Genomic DNA, 10,572 nt, shown 5'->3' with positions numbered 1-10,572 from the left:
TGGCCCTTTCAGGGTCAGCCTGACCCTGCGCCAGAACCCCCTTCCTCTACCCGGAGATCTGAGAGGGCAGTGCAGGAGGCGAGGATCCCCTGGACTTCAGCAAGGGAGAAATCTCTTCCTGGTAGAGAACGGGGAGGCGGCCCAGGCCTGCTCCTCCCTCCGGTCCTGACAGCCCTGAGGGTGAAGATGGGCAGGGCCGGCCTTCCTATGCTGAACACCTGCAGGGAGTAAGGTGGGTCCCTCTGCAGCGACTGCTGCTCAGGGCAAGCTGGGTGCCTGGCCTAAGAGGTGCTGGGTGGGGTCATTGCCCTGGGCAGCCCTTCTTCCCACAGGAGACACAAGGCAGGCACCTATACTTGGAAGTGTGGGAAGCTCCAAAGATACACTGATGCTGGGCTGGGGGGTGGGGGGTGGAGGGGACACAGAGAGGTTCCCTGGACAGAAGGAAAGGGCTGGCGCTGTGGGCCCCGGGGAAACCTGGGGAGAGTTGTGTAGGAATGAACCTAGTGGTAGTTTGGTGGTGGTGGGGTACTTGTCTGAGAGGGGTCTCCCGTGGCTGCTGTGATGGTGGGTTGTTCTAGAAGCCAATCGGGGGTTGGCCAAGCAGGACGAGACCTCCCACCCTCCCCACCTGCCTCTTCTCCCCTGCTCCACCCTGGACTAGGCTTGGCAGAGCAGAGTGGGCCAGATAGGCATGGGGGTGGGGGGGAGACACAGGGTGTCGAGGGGCCACCCCTGGGGAAAGGTGGATGAGTACTCTCTCTGTGGTGGTCTTGGTGGGGTGGAGCAGGTCTGGGGGAAGGCAGCGAGGTTCGGGAAGGCTGGAGGCACTGGGGCTATGGGGATCGACCTCTCCGAAGCCCATGCAGTGGCTGGTTGCTTCTGCCTTCTGCTTGCCTGTCTTAGTGCACCCCTGAAGCCCCCCTCTCCCCAGGACCCCAGAGACCAATGTGACTCCAGTGACTCCTGCTGTCTGCAGGCCCTCTTGGGTGTCCAGGCTTCTTCCTTGCTGAGACAGGCTTTCTACCTTCCTACCTGCCAGTGACCTTGAGGTAGGGAGCTTGCTCTGTGAGCCTTAGTTTCCACCTGTGTGAAATGGGTCTGCTGCTGTTTGGGGTGCAGTTGAGTGGATTCTGATTGGCAGCGACCCTCTCCAACCGGGTAAAACCACCCACAGGGTTTCCCAGGTGGAAATCCTTAAGGGAAGGTAATGACCAGGTCTTTCTCCCTTGGGATTGCTGGTGGTGGTGGGTGGGTTCAATCTGCCGCCCTTTTGGTTCACAGCTGAGCAAGTAACCTTGATGCCAACAAGGCTGCTTGGACGTGGGGGTGGTTAATGCCACCCCATCCGTCACAGGGAGGCTGGGAGCAGTGCCGACAGTCAAAGTGCCTGGCTGGGGAAAGGTGTTTGGTCGCTGTTATAATTCCTGGTCATTAACATCACCTGTCTCACCTGCCCCAGGGGAGAGGAAGGGGGGGCTCAGTTTGAAGGACGGGAAGTAGAAATGATTGCCCCTCATGTCTTCAATAGGTGAGGGGAACTGCTGGCCCTCCCCGACCCCTAACCCCCGAGTGAGGTGTCTGTCTGGCCTCAGCCCTGGGGAGTGGCAGCGGCTGGGGTGGCCCAGGGCAGGGTATGAAGGTGGGAGACATGGTTCCACAGTAGCTCGGCTCCCCGGCTGCAGAGCACAGGCCCGAAGCCAGGCCCGAAGCTTAGGGTCTATGCAGCAAGTGGATGCTTGTTGGCTTCTGATATTCTCAGCTCACCCCGCAGCTCCACCCCTGCCCCACCTCGGGCTCTTCTCCCCCCACCCATCCCGATCCAGCTCCCTTGGTCCCCAGCTCCTCTTCGACCCCTTCACGTGATACTCCCACTGCTCATAACGTTCAGGGCCCTCGAAGGCCCCCAGACCCGCCTCCCCTCTGGACCCTTCCTTTTCCCAGTGCACACACCCCAGAAACTGCCGGAATCAGGCCAGGTTGCCCTCTTGCCTTTGGCCTCGGGCCTTGCCTTACCCAGTTCACACTAAGAGTCAAAGGGACCAAGTCCCTACTGGTCCCAGCCCGGGAAGTTTCAGAGAGGTCTCTCTTAGGCTTGGACCTGGGGGGCCTGTGGAGTGTGGAATAGCCTGAGTTACTTACCCCAGTTACACTGTTGAGAGGATGTGTTTCTGGAGCCCCCCCAGCTTTCTTAGGGGCAGGGTGTGGGGGGCCAGAGGCTGAGGCTGCGGCTGTGGTAGCCGGTCGGTGTGGGCTGTGGCTTTTGGGCACGTGGGCCGCTGTGGGGAACGGGCTGGGGCCAGAGCAGGCCAGAGCCCTTTGCTGTGACCAAGCTGACCATCAATCACTGTTTGGGTTTGGCCTTGGGACGTGTGCAAGGAGCCTGTGGCCTTGATGGACAGAGGTAAGGACCCGCTGGCCCGAGTGTCTGCCTGCCTTGCCAGCCCCTGCCCCTGCTCCAGGCCTGACATTATTAATAGTAAGTGAGGCTGTGGCTTGGACCCACGTGGAACCCTTGAAGGTAGAGCAATGGTGTGCTCACGAGTGGCTCCCAGGAGTATGAGAGAGGGGCTGAGGGGGCCTGTCCTTGGGAACCGTATTAGCTAGTATTCCTGCTTATTAGCTAGGATTCCTGCTGCTGTTCTAGGAAGTCACTCCAAAGGCAGTGGCTTATAATCAGTGCTGGAGTCGGAAATCTTCCCGAAGCTGGGGATGTGTCTTATAGGACTAAAACCAACGGGTGCATGTGTCTGTGTGCATGGGGGGCAGGGGACCGGCTCCGTCTGAAACCTGCAGGGGAGAATCTTCGTGTCTCTTCCGGCTGTTCCTGGTGGCCATGTCACTCCAATCCCTGCCTCCATCTTCACGTCAACGTTCCTGCTTTGGAAGTCGTCTCCCTCTTCCTAGGCCTGTCCTGATTGCATGTGGCCCCCATTGCACCCCCCAGAAAAGCCAGGATCATCTCTCCATCTCATGGTCATCAGCTCCTGCAGCCTACCTTTTGCCCTGTAAGGGAAGAGACTTGGGCCCCAGGGATCAGCCTACCTTTTACCCTGTAAGGGAAGAGACTTGGCCCCCAGGGTCTCCTGGGGGGACTGTGCAGCCCACCACAGGTACCCACGTAGTGCATTGCGGACACCTGCAGCCTGGTCCTGCTTCTGTGTGTGGTCGCCCCAGGCCCTGACCCTGACCCCCAGCTTGTAGCTCCGGCATGTGTGGAAGAGGGAATGTACCATTATGACCCCTGGTGGCTGAGTGACTGGACCCCCGCCCCCCAGATGTTTGTCCAACAAGCCCTGTGCTGTGTGGGGTCATGGGAGCCTCACACCACTTGCGAGGGGGTGGTCATAGCCGGGAGCCTCCAGGCCAGTCCTGCCTGCAGCAGGGTGGGAGAAACCTTCACTTTTCAGATGAGGACTGTACCAGAGGTGAACCCCATCGTGCCTCCCTGCACCTCAGTCTCCCTCCCCATGTGAGTGAGGATGGGGGTGTGGAAGCATTCTGAGCCTCTGCCTCCCCCTCAGCCTGGGCACTGGGAGGAGGGGGCGTCTCAGCTGCCGGGACAGGCTGTGCACGGAGCCTGGGGCATTGCCTTCTCAGAGTGGGTGCCGCTGCGATGTGCCCCGGATGATGAGCCTGGTCACACCCTGAGTGCCCTTGGCCTGATGCCCTCTGCCTGGGCTCCATCTCAACCCCTCGGTCCGGGCCATGCCACACTGGACCCTGCTTCTCTTGGACAGCCTGATCTCCCAGCCTGTGACTTGGCCCCTTCCTGTCTGACTTTTTGGGGGTCACACCCGACTCCTCCCCTGGCAGTCAGGCCCCGCCTCAACCTGGCGACGGCAGCGTTTCTGCACTGGACCCTTTGTCCTCCGCCTCCCTCGTACCCTGCCTTCCCACCTTTATCCCAGAATGTCCTCCCCGACACCTTGCCCCTGCGATCTCGATCATTGAGAACCTGAACAGAGGCAGCCCTCCCTGCCCCAGACAAGTGAATCATTCTTCAGGTAGAGGGGATCTTCCTGTTTGGGTTGTCTGTTTTACTCCTTTGCCAGGCTGACCCCTCAGGCAGGACCCTGTGTGATTCATTTCCCCCCATGGCCAGGCCCAGAGCACAGTATGTGAAGGAAGGAGGGGGCCCCACAGGCTGCGAGGGGATCTCTGGTCAGTTTCTTCCATTTGTCTGGGAGAGGGGGTGCTGGGCCCTCTTCCCTCTCTGAGCCTCTGTCCTGCATCCGTAAGTGTACTAGAGCTCATTTCCAAGGGCATGTAGGAGGATACAGCCTCAGTTTCCCCCTCTGAGAAATGGACATGATTTCAGACCTTGATTATTGGAGGTATGTGGTACCTGGTGCACAGACTGCTCATGGTGGCAGGCTCACTGGACTGGAAAAGAGCCAGTCATTTCTCTCCCAACCATTCAGTGACAAAAACCTGCAGGCCAGAGAGGACAAGGGCTTGCCTGGTGTCACACGGCACAGTGGGGCAGAGGTGACTGCCTGGACCTAGCAGATCTCCTTTGGCTGCTGGTTTGCCCTGTGGGGGAATGCATGGGCATCTGTGACCTGCAGGTGCCACATGTCCCACCCCTGGCCCTGAGGAGGAGGGAGAGCTTCCCTCGCCGGGGCTCCTCCTGCACTACCGTCTCTGCAGGAGGTGGTGCTGGGCTGGGAGACCCTGGCTGGGCACTGGATTTGCAGTGCTCAAGCCTAGAGGGGTTGTCCACCCCACTCAGGGAACCCCCTGCCTCCAGGAGGGGCGCCCAGCTCTCAGCTCCCCCCACTGCCAGGTCCGCCCTTTTGGAGCTCAGCCTCTCCTCTTTGCCCTGTTGGCAGAGGGCTCCCAGCATCCTCAGCAGCTCCCAATGAGGAACAGCTGTGGGTTCAGGGCCTTGTGACTCAGTCAAGGCCACACAATAAGCCAGACCTGAGGGGGGCTCGCCCCTCACTTATGCGGCCAGGATACAGTAACCCCCACCCCCCAGGATCAGCTCAGGACCCTGCTCCTGAGCCCTGCCTGGCCCACCCTGCCAGCCCAGCTGGCAGGAGGGTGTCTTGGTTGGCTTTCTCTGTTAGTTGACCGCAGCTGGGTAGAGAATAATTGGACACAGAAATGATAAGGGAAAGGGAGGGGAGGGAAGGAGACAGACAGGATTTCCCAGCCCCGGTGCCAGCCTGCCTGGCGTTGTTTGGAGTGACTCACTGGGGCTGGACTCAGCCTGGGCTCTGGGGCAGGGAGCCCGGTGACCAGGCCTTGCCAGCATCCTAGAGTGTAGCCGTGATCTAGCTCCACCCTAAGCTCCCCCTAAGCCCCGCCCCCCACCTCCTTCCCATGCTGTCTTCTAGTCCCTGGGAGAAAGGGCCCGGAGGTGCACAGACACCCTCAGTACGGACCCTGATGAGCACTCGGTGCACATGTTATGAAGAGGGTGGCTTGTGGGGCAGGAGGAGGATGGGATGGTGTATGAGACCAAACCAAACCCACTGCCGTTGAGTTGATTCTGTCTCCTAGAGACCCTATAGGAAAGAACAGATCTGCCCGTGGGTTTCTGAGACTGTCACTCTTTACTGCCTCATCTTTATCGCTCAGAGAAGCTAGTGGTTTCGAACTGCTGACCTTGCAGTGAGTCATCCGACGCGTAACCTACTGTTAATGGGGCTCCTTGGGGTCTGGGGTAAAAGGGATTAAATGCTGTGTAGCAGCAGAACACGAGCGTACCCATCAGTCGCCCTTTCCAGCCCCTTCACTTGGCTTCTGGCCTTCCAGGTCCGGATAGGCCGTGCATGCCCTAGGGTCCCTGTGTCAGCTTCTCCCCAGTATCTGATCTTGGGTCTGGTGCCCTAACCTGAGGCTAAAGGTACCCCACACCCCGCCCCACCCAGTCTGCCACGCCAGCCTGCAGAGCTGGTTCTGCCAGCTTCTGGTCCCCCTCCAGCTGTGGCTCGGTGTTTGCCTTTGCTGTAGCAATGCTTAGTCTGCGGCTGCACCTGTACTGGGCTCTCCGCTCCACAAGCCCAGTTGGCCCTGGTCCCCACCTGCTGAGTCCCACCTAGCCTTCAAGAGGGCTCGGGATTCATGTTGAAGAGTCTTATCTACGCCCATGCCCCCCTCCTGCGGTCACCTCACCTGCGGCCTACCGTACTCCTGGGAGCGCTGTCCACTGTGTGGATGAGTTCCCTGTCTGCCCGTCACCCCAGACTTCCTCTCCGGGGGGCCTCCCCCCTCCCCGCCAGCTCAGGGCCAGCCCTGGTGTAGGCAAAGATGGTCATGGTGGGATTAGCCATGCCTCTGAGTTTGAAGATGTACCCGGTGCCCCCTATGGTGCAGGGGGTGCTGTTTCCTGGAGGCCCCCCAGGCATGGGGGAGGAGGGAGAAGGGCATATGGTGTCCTTAGGTGGCACGGGACGATACCCACCCTCTCAGGCCTGTGTTGTGCCCCCGGTACCCGCTCAGGGCTGTGGGGGGACACGGAAGGGAGCCCCCAGAAGGCATTCCGGCATCTTCCTTTCTCCCTCACAGCATGCAGGCCTCCAAGGCCCCTTCTACACAGCCCTAGAATGTCCTCCACACCCACCACTCGCCGGTGCCCTGCACTCCCCGGCCCAGCGTACTTGGGTGTCCCCTCTGTCCTGAATGGGATGTCTGCACCCGAGTGGCCTCCTTCTGCACTCTGTTGGGTCCCACAGCTGTCCGCCTGCCCCGCGCTGTTCATGAATGTCTCCCTTCCTAGAGCTTGGTGATGCCCCTGTTGAAGCTGACTCACTGCGGCCCCACGTGACCCTGTGGCCTGCCTTTGGGGCTTTCTTGACTCTAATCTCTTGGGAGCAGACAGACAGTTTTTTTCCCTCTCCAACGGAGCCCCTGGTGTATTTGAACTGCCAACCCTTTGAGTGGGCACTGTCGTGCCACACGGGTCAGCCGGCAGCTCGGCTGCTGTTCCTCTGGTGGCCTCGTCTGCTCCTGGCCCTCGGTGTGCTGCCTCTGAGCCCCGCTGGGGCTGCACAAAGGAGCCCTGGTGGTGCAGTGGATTGGACATTGGGCTGTTCCACATGGTTGGGAGTTCAAGCCCACCAGTCACTCCCAAAGAGGGAGATGAGGCTTTCTGCCCGGTGAAGAGGTGCAGCATCGGAGAGCTGGCCCTGTCTGCAGGGTCGCCGTGAGTCGGAGTCACCTTGATGGCACTGAGTTTGGCTTTGAGTTCAGGTACTGCAGGTTTCCCAGCTTAGCAAGGAGACCCCAGGCTTACAGGGCTAAGGTGACCTGCAGTTGGCCTCACTGGAGGGGTCCAGACTGTACCCCCTGACACTACTAGGTGGGGTGACGCCAGAATGGCCCAGGGTCCGAAGCCATGGCGGTGAGCCGGTGCTGTGGGGAGGGGCCGCTGGGGCAGTGGTGTCACCAGGTCTGGCGGGCATCACTCTTCACCCAGTGTGGTACTCAGCACACCCCTTCTCGTCACATCCAGCCAGGGTGTGAGCGGGTGGGTGGGGCACCTGCCGTTGGCTGGAGAGGAGAATCTGCCTGACCAGTGAGAGGGAGGAGCTCCGGAGGGTGGGGGGAGGGATGAACTGCAAGTTTGATGGGCCCCGAATGGGGCGAGACCACCAGCCCAGGGTGTCAGGAGGGGTGTGTGAAATCAACCCTCATGACCTGCCTGCCACACTCAGCTCTGGAACCCTGTTCCTGGGCTCCTGCCCCAGTGGCACCCTCCTCTCAGGGCTGGGTGTGATACTGAGGTTCCCCACCCAATTACCAGTAACAAGATGTTTTTTTAAATGAACTTCCTTTCTCCCCGAGCCCTTGAAGGAAACTGTATCTCCTATAAATCCAGAGGCAGAGCCAATGACCTGAAATACAAGGTAACCAACCGGTGCCGACTCAGCGACTCTATAGGACAGGGTAGAACTGTCTGCATATCTTAGACTAACTGTTTGCAGGAGTAAACAGTTCCGAGGAGCGGCTGGTGGTTTCCAACTGCTGACCTGCAGGTCTCAGCCCAGCGTGTAACCCCGAGGCCACCAGCCCTCCACAGGTCACTGGAAGGACCTTCCAAATAAAATGCAACAAGAAGAGGCATGTGATTCAAGCCAGATGGGGCTGCCGACATCCCGGAAGCCGGAGCCTGCTTCTCCTTCACTTAATTGGAGGTGGCATGGACCAGGCGGCCCTCGAGGCAGGCTGGGCCTGACGGGGCCTTCTCCAAGGAGAAGTGGAGGGTCATAATTGCCTCCACTTCTGTGCCGTGATCGTCACAGGATGACCCCAGGACCCCCGTCTGGGGAAGGCATCCCTGAGTTGGTACAGAAGTCTGGAAACTTCGGGGTCCAGCTCTGGCCTTGGGATGGGTGCTTCCATCTTGCCATCTATGAGAGGGGTGTAAGAACTGCCCCTGCTGCTCCTCCTGGGGTGACTACTATCCAGGGAGGACACGCCGAGCAGCTCCCTCCCCCCGCCCCGCAGCCGCACAGTGTGGCCCTTATCTGCCTGTGTGCAGCTGCACCAATCTGCATACCCACACTACCCCCAGGGCACAGCCCCTTGGGGCCCAGAAGGAGGCAGCACCCCCTTTCCAAGGCCAGGACAGACTGAGCTTCCCCGGGGCAGGGCCTGGACCAGATGCCACTTCCTTTCTGTCCCCTGCCACCATGGAGACTCGTGCCATGTGGGGCTGCCACTCAGAGGAGGGAAGGCTTGTCCATGGGACGGTGATTCACAAGGTCTTCCCGACAGAATGGCTGTAACTGCTCTTGAAAAATCATACACCTGAAAAAGGTTGGACTGGGAAAAGTCGGTATATAAGTCAGGAGCCCCAGTGGCAAACACAGGGTGAGCAGTTCAAAGCCACCAGCAATGCTGAGGGAGAAAGATGAGGCTGTCCCTGTCAAGATACAGAGCCTGGGAACCCTCAGGAGTGCGTCTGCCCAGTCCTGGAGGGTCACCGTGAGTTGGAATCGCCTTGGTGGCAGGGTCTTATTGGGTGTTATACATACCTGTACAGCAATTAACCCCAGACCACACGCACTGCCATCGAGCCATTGCTGACTCAGCCAACCCACAGGACCAGGGCGAGCTGCCCTGTGAGTTTCTGAGACTACAACTCATAGTAAGAACAGAAAGCCTCTCTCCCTCGGAGCAGCAGGTGGTTTCAAACCGCCGACCTGGTGGTTAGCTGCCCTGTGCATAACCACTATGCCACCAGGGCTCCCCCAACAACGAAAAGCAGACAGACAAAAAAGGGAATACTTGTCCATGGGCACCCCGAGGCTCAGGGGTGCAGGCCCAAATTCAGCGCTGACTGACCTGACAAGAGAGCATCGGGACGGGATGTAGGAGAGCCGCTGGGAAGCTCAGGCTGTCCGGAGGCACCCCGGGGGGCTTGCACCTGGCCAAACACAGCATACAAAGCTCCGTGAAGGTGTTAGGTGGGTGTGGACTGTGCTCCCGAAGAGGGAGCTGGGGGTCTGATGTCTTCATGCCCTTCCGGACAGAGCCACGGGAGACAGGATGGTGGGCCATGACCCACATCCGCCTGGTGATGGAGTAGGGACTCGCCTTGAGGCAGAGGGAGGTGCCGGAAGGCCGGATAAGCTGGAGGTACTATGCAAAGGCCTGGAGCTCCAGAGCCTGGCACAAGGAGGCCAGGGTCAGCCACCTAACTGGGCCAGACCTCGAACCAGAGGGCTCTGCCCCATCTCAGCCCCCACCTCCCGAGTCCTCACCGCAGGCTGAGCGGCACAGCAGCCCAGCTGCCTCGTGGCCTGGAGAGGAGCCAGAACCCTCATTATCCACCAGCCGGCTGCGTGACCTCGGCCAGCACACGCCCCCTCTCTGGGCCCTCAAGGCCCCGACACTGCAGCTCTGAGAGCCGATTTCTCGTCATTCATTTTCCGCTTCTTGGATTGAATTCTTGCAGCTCAGTTGCTCCCTGCGCCGCTGGAAACCCGTGGTGCTACTGCTGACGTACAGGGTGGCTGTCCGCCTGGCTTAGCCCCCTTCTCTTTTCGGCAGAGTTGGGGTGGGGGCCAGGGTTCCTGGCCTCCCTGGGCAGAGGGGCAGCCAGAGGGGTTAAGTGGCTGGCCTGAGGAGCACAGCGGGAAAGGGCTCTGTGTGGAGGGGGCAGGGCCAGCGGAAGAGGAAGTAACCGGGGATGATGACCCAGCACTGGGCCTCCTGGGCGGTCACCATCCAGCTCCCCTCCCCCAGTGTCCCCAGCACTCTGCCCATCCTCCCCACCCACTCCTTCCTCCTTCCTGGGAGGCTCAGCCCAGCCAGGGGGTGTCGGGGAGCTGCCCTGTCCAGTGGACACACAGCACACCCCTGGGCAGTGAGGCCAAGGTAGACTCATCCAGGTTGTGGGGTGGGGTGGCTGAATTTAGACTCTGCCCCTGTGCAGGGAAGATGCCTCCCGTCACTGGGCCTCCCCTCTGCTCTGAGGAACAGCAAGGCGGGGAGCCTGCAGGCAGCTGTACCAGACAAACCCCTAGGGAAGGGGCCTGATTGTGACCAGGAGAAATGAGGGGTCTCTCTTTCTCTCTGAGAGGTGGCTTGGCAACTTCTTGTTGCCTGCCCTGT

The sequence above is a fragment of the Echinops telfairi genome, unplaced genomic scaffold, assembly GCF_000313985.2.
Source record: "Echinops telfairi isolate 266 unplaced genomic scaffold, ASM31398v2 ScPeMD7_1713;HRSCAF=2227, whole genome shotgun sequence".
In the NCBI taxonomy this organism is placed as follows: domain Eukaryota; kingdom Metazoa; phylum Chordata; class Mammalia; order Afrosoricida; family Tenrecidae; genus Echinops; species Echinops telfairi.
The sequence above is the reverse complement of the archived record's forward strand: the minus strand, read 5'-3'. Positions refer to the sequence as shown.